Source organism: Triticum aestivum, chromosome 5D, assembly GCF_018294505.1.
Source record: "Triticum aestivum cultivar Chinese Spring chromosome 5D, IWGSC CS RefSeq v2.1, whole genome shotgun sequence".
Classification (NCBI taxonomy): Eukaryota; Viridiplantae; Streptophyta; class Magnoliopsida; order Poales; family Poaceae; genus Triticum; species Triticum aestivum.
The window spans coordinates 440,184,003-440,190,140 of NC_057808.1; positions in this window are offsets into that span (position 1 = coordinate 440,184,003).

Sequence of the window (6,138 nt, forward strand, 5' to 3'; positions counted from 1 at the left end):
CAAAAAGGAGAAGATAGTCTCACATCAACTAGGCGTATCAACGGGCTATGGAGATGCCCATTAATAGATATCAATGTGAGTGAGTAGGGATTGCCATGCAACGGATGCACAAGAGCTATAAGTGTATGAAAGCTCAAACTGAAAACTAAGTGGGTGTGCATCCAACTTGCTTGCTCTTGAAGACCTAAGGCACTTTGAGGAAGCCCATCATTGGAATATACAAGCCAAGTTCTATAATGAAAAATTCCCACTAGTATATGAAAGTGACAATCATAAGAGACTCTCTATCATGATGATCATGGTGCTACTTTGAAGCACAAGTGTGGTAAAAGGATAGTAGCATTGCCCCTTCTCTATTTTTCTCTCATTTTTTTTATTTTTTTCTTGGGCCTCTTTCTCCTTTTTTTTTCTTTGGCCTCTTTTTTTATTTAGTCCGGAATCTCATCCCGACTTGTGGGGGAATCATAGTCTCCATCATCCTTTCCTCACATGGGACAATGCTCTAATAATGATGATCATCACACTTTTATTACTTACAACTCAAGAATTACAACTCAATACTTAGAACAAAATATGACTCTATGTGAATGCCTCCGGCGATGTACCGGGATATGCAATGAATCAAGAGTGACATGTATGAAAATTATGAATGGTGGTTTTGCCACAAATACGATGTCAACTACATGATCACGCAAAGCAATATGACAAGGATGGAGCGTGTCATAATAAATGAAACGGTGGAAGGTTGCATGGCAATATATCTCGGAATGGCTATGGAAATGCCATGATAGGTAGGTATGGTGGCTGTTTTGAGGAAGGTAAATGGTGGGTGTAAGATACCGGCGAAAGGTGCACGGTATTAGAGAGGCTAGCAATGGTGGAAGGGAGAGAGTGCGTATAATCCATGGACTCAACATTAGTCATAAAGAACTCACATACTTATTGCAAAAATCTACAAGTCATCAAAACAAAGTACTACACGCATGCTCCTAGGGGAAGGGTTGGTAGGAGTTAACCATTGCGCGATCCCGACCTCCACACATAAGGAAGACAATCAATAAATAAATCATGCTCCAACTTCATCACATAACGGTTCACCATACGTGCATGCTACGGGAATCACAAACTTCAACACAAGTATTCCTCAAATTCATAATTACTCAACTAGCATGACTCTAATATCACCATCCTCATATCTCAAAACAATCATCAAGCATCAAAATTCTCATAGTATTCAATGCACTTTATATGATAGTTTTTATTATACCTATCTTGGATGCCTATTATATTAGGACTAATTTCAACCAAAGCAAAATACCATGCTGTTCTAAAAGACTCTCAAAATAATATAAGTGAAGCATGATAGATCAATAATTTCTATAAAATAAAACCACCACCGTGCTCTAAAAGATATAAGTGAAGCACTAGAGCAAAAATATATAACTCAAAAGATATAAGTGAAGCACATAGAGTATTCTAATAAATTCCGAATCATGTGTGTCTCTCTCAAAAGTGTGTACAGCAAGGATGATTGTGGTAAACTAAAAAGCAAAGACTCAAATCATACAAGACGCTCCAAGCAAAACACATATCATGTGGTGAATTAAAATATAGCTCCAAGTAAAGTTACCGATAGACGAAGACGAAAGAGGGGATGCCTTCCGGGGCATCCCCAAGCTTACGCTTTTGGTTGTCCTTGAATTTTACCTTGGGGTGCCTTGGGAATCCCTAAGTTTAGGCTCTTGCCACTCTTTGTTCCATAATCCATCAAATCTTTACCCAAAACTTGAAAACTTCACAACACAAAACTCAACAGAAAATCTCATAAGCTCCGTTAGCGAAATAAAACAATCCACCACTTTAAGGTACTGTATTGAACTCACTTTATTTATATTGGTGTTAAACCTACTGTATTCCAACTTGTCTATGGTTTATTAGCTCTTTTACTAGCCATAGATTCATCAAAATAGGCAAACAACACACGAAAAACAGAAGATGTCAAAAACAGAACAGTCTGTAGTAATCTGTATCTAACGCAAACTTCTGGAACCTAAAAAATTCCACCAAATTAGGAAGTCCTAGATAATTTGTTTATTGAACTACTGAAAAAAGAATCAACTGCAAATCATGTTCCTGTGAATTATGAAAACTAATATTGTGCGCACAAAGTTTCTGTTTTTTACAGCAGGATCAAATAACTATCACCGTAGGTTATCCTAACGGTTTTACTTGGCACAAACACTAATTAAAACACAAAAACGAATCTAACCATATGCTAGATCAAAAACTTATCACTAAACAGAACCAAAAAGCAAAGAACTAAAATAAATTGGGTTGCCTCCCAACAAGCGCTATCGTTTGACGCCCCTAGCTAGGCATAAAAACAAGGATAGATCTAGGTATTGCCATAATAATGGTAGGGCAAGTCATGAAAACTTCTCTCATATTCTCTACGTTCAGCAGCAAGTTTTCTTTGTGGCAAGCAAAAATAATTAAAGGGACTAAATTTAATGGGACAAAAGTCCCCAAGATCAAGCTCGGGAGGTATGAGTCATTACAAGCATTCTTTTGGCAAAAAGTCACAAGACTTTGTTCAAGAGGAAAGCCTAGCCCATTATTCTGAATAGCAAAATCTGAAGGAAATATGCCCTAGAGGCAATAATAAAGTTATTATTTATTTCCTTATATCATGATAAATGTTTATTATTCATGCTATAATTGTATTAACCAGAAACATAATACTCGTGTGAATACATAGACAAACAGAGTGTCACTAGTATGCCTCTACTTGACTAGCTCGTTGATCAAAGATGGTTATGTTTCCTAGCCATTGACATGAGTTGTCATTTGATTAACGGGATCACATCATTAGGAGAATGATGAGATTGACTTGACCCATTCCGTTAGCTTAGCACTTGATCGTTTAGTATGTTGCTATTGCTTTCTTCATGACTTATACATGTTCCTATGACTATGAGATTATGCAACTCCCGTTTACCGGAGGAACACTTTGTGTGCTACCAAACGTCACAACGTAACTAGGTGATTATAAAGGTGCTCTACAGGTGTCTCCGAAGGTACTTGTTGGGTTGGCGTATTTCGAGATTAGGATTTGTCACTCCGATTGTCGGAGAGGTATCTCTGGGCCCACTCAGTAATGCACATCACTATAAGCCTTGCAAGCATTGTAACTAATGAGTTAGTTGCGGGATGATGTATTACGGAACGAGTAAAGAGACTTGCCGGTAACGAGATTGAACTAGGTATTGAGATACCGACGATCGAATCTCGGGCAAGTAACATACCGATGACAAAGGGAACAACGTATGTTGTTATGCGGTTTGACCGATAAAGATCTTCGTAGAATATGTGGGAGCCAATATGAGCATGCAGGTTCCGCTATTGGTTATTGGCCGGAGACGTGTCTCAGTCATGTCTACATAGTTCTCGAACCCGTAGGGTCCGCACGCTTAAAGTTTCGATGACAGTTATATTATGAGTTTATATGTTTTGATGTACCGAAGGTAGTTTGGAGTCCCGGATGTGATCACGGACATGACGAGGAGTCTCGAAATGGTCGAGACATGAAGATTGATATATTGGACGACTATATTCGGACACCGGAATGGTTCCGGGGGTTATCGGATATATACCGGAGTACCGAGGGGTTACCAGAACCCCCCGGAGGTTATTGGGCCTCATGGGCCCAATTGGTGGAAGAGGAGAGGCGGCCAAGGGGCAGCCGCGTGCCCCTCCCCCCAAGTCTGAATTGGACAAGGAGGGGGGGGGGCGCCCCCCTTTCCTTCCCCCCTCTCTCTCCTTCCCTCTCCTCTCCTAATCCAACAAGGAAAAGGGAGGGAGTCCTACTCCCGGTGGGAGTAGGACTCCTCCTGGCGCGCCCCTCCTGGCCGGCCGCCTCTCCCCCTTGCTCCTTTATATACGGGGGCAGGGGGCACCCTAGAGACACAACAATTGATCTGTTGATCTTTTAGTCGTGTGCGTTGCCCCCCTCCACCATAGTCCACCTCGATAATACTGTAGCGGTGCTTAGGCGAAGCCCTGCGTCGGTAGAACATCATCATCGTCACCACGCCGTCGTGCTGAAGAAGCTCTCCCTCAAGGCCTCAACACTCGGCTGGATCGGAGTTCGAGGGACGTCATCGGGCTGAACGTGTGCTGAACTCGGAGGTGCCGTGCGTTTGGTACTTGATCGGTCGGATCGTGAAGACGTACGACTACATCAACCGCGTTGTGCTAACGCTTCCGCTTTCGGTCTACGAGGGTACGTGGACAACACTCTCCCCTCTTGTTGCTATGCATCACCATGATCTTGCGTGTGCGTAGGAATTTTTTTGAAATTACTACGTTCCCCAACCGTGGCATCCGAGCCAGGTTTTATGCGTTGATGTAATATGCACGAGTAGAACACAAGTGAGTTGTGGGCGATACAAGTCATACTGCTTACCAGCATGTTACACTTTGGTTCGGCGATATTGTTGGATGAAGCGGCCCAGACCGACATTACGCGTACGCTTGCGCGAGACTAGTTCTACCGACGTGCTTTGCACACAGGTGGCTGGCGGGTTGAACCGAGTGTGGCTACGCCCGGTCCTTGCGAAGGTTAAAACAACACCAACTTGACGAACTATCGTTGTGGTTTTGATGCGTAGGTAAGAATGGTTCTTGCTAAGCCCGTAGCAGCCACGTAAAATTTGCAACAACAAAGTAGAGGACGTCTAACTTCTTTTTGCAGGGCATGTTGTGATGTGATATGGTCAAGACATGATGCTAAATTTTATTGTATGAGATGATCATGTTTTGTAACCGAGTTATCGGCAACTGGCAGGAGCCATATGGTTGTCGCTTTATTGTATGCAATGCAATCGCCCTGTAATGCTTTACTTTATCACTAAGCGGTAGCGATAGTCGTAGAAGCATACACTACAAAAAAATACACTTCCGTGATGATACGTGTTTGTCACAGTAGGTCGCATTTTTTGTCATGCATGTACATCCATGACAAATTTATGACAGAATCAAGATAGTCATACCTGTGCTGTCGTAGAAGTGTTCCATGACATTACCAAAATTATCATCACGGAAGTGTCCACTTCAATGACGATAAATCGCGCGTCACAGAAGTGCTTTCGTCAAGGGTGACCGACACGTGGCATCCACCGTAACGGAACGCCGTTAAGCTATCGGGTCGGGTTTTGGATCCGATAACCTGTTAACAACCCCGACCAATGGGGATTTTCCACATGTAAAATCATCATTGGCTAGAGGAAACACGTGTCGGCTCATCGTTGGGACAGATGTCATCCACTCACTGGACAAAAGGCGCCTATGATACGTCGACACGTGGCATGGCCCAACAGTGGCCCATTCCTGTGAAAAGGCCAGCCCGTTTGACTTGGTCAAAAGCTGGCGGGCCGGCCCATGGAAAGCCTGTTAACGGCCTGTTCGCATATAGCCCATTTACAGCCCGCTAACCCAAGGCCCGTTACGCCCTATCCGAATTAGGCCCAGTAGCGTCATCTGGGCCATCCAATATGATTCCAGCCCGTTTTCACTTCTGGCCCATGTATAGCCCATGACGTCTTTCGGCCCATATGAGGATCTTTGTAACTCTTGGCCCATTAGCGGCCTGTGCTGAAACTGGCCCGTAATGAACAGTGTATTACTTTACACCCATTAACGGCCCGTGGTGAAACTGGCCCGTAATGAACAGTGTATCACTTTATACCCATTAACGGCCCGTTATTCCGTTGGGCCGTTTCCAGCCCAAGTTAACTTTCGGCCTTCTGAGGGCCCATTTATTCTTGGGCTCATTTGCAGCATTCGGTTACTTACAGCCCGTTACTGTCATTTTTTGCTTGTGGGCCAAATTCAGCCCGTCGTTACAGCCGGCCCATTTGTGGACCGTTAGTCTGTTGGGCCAAATACGGCCTATTAACGATGGCCCGTTATGGTCGGCCCAAGAACGGACGATTACAACTCTAGCCCGTTTACGGCCATAATGCGGTCTGTTTGGCCCATGTTTGGCCAATCGATCATACGGCCCGTATAAGGCCCATTGATGATACGACCCGCAGAAGGCCCATTGTTTCTATGGCCCGTAGAAGGCCCATTGTTTCT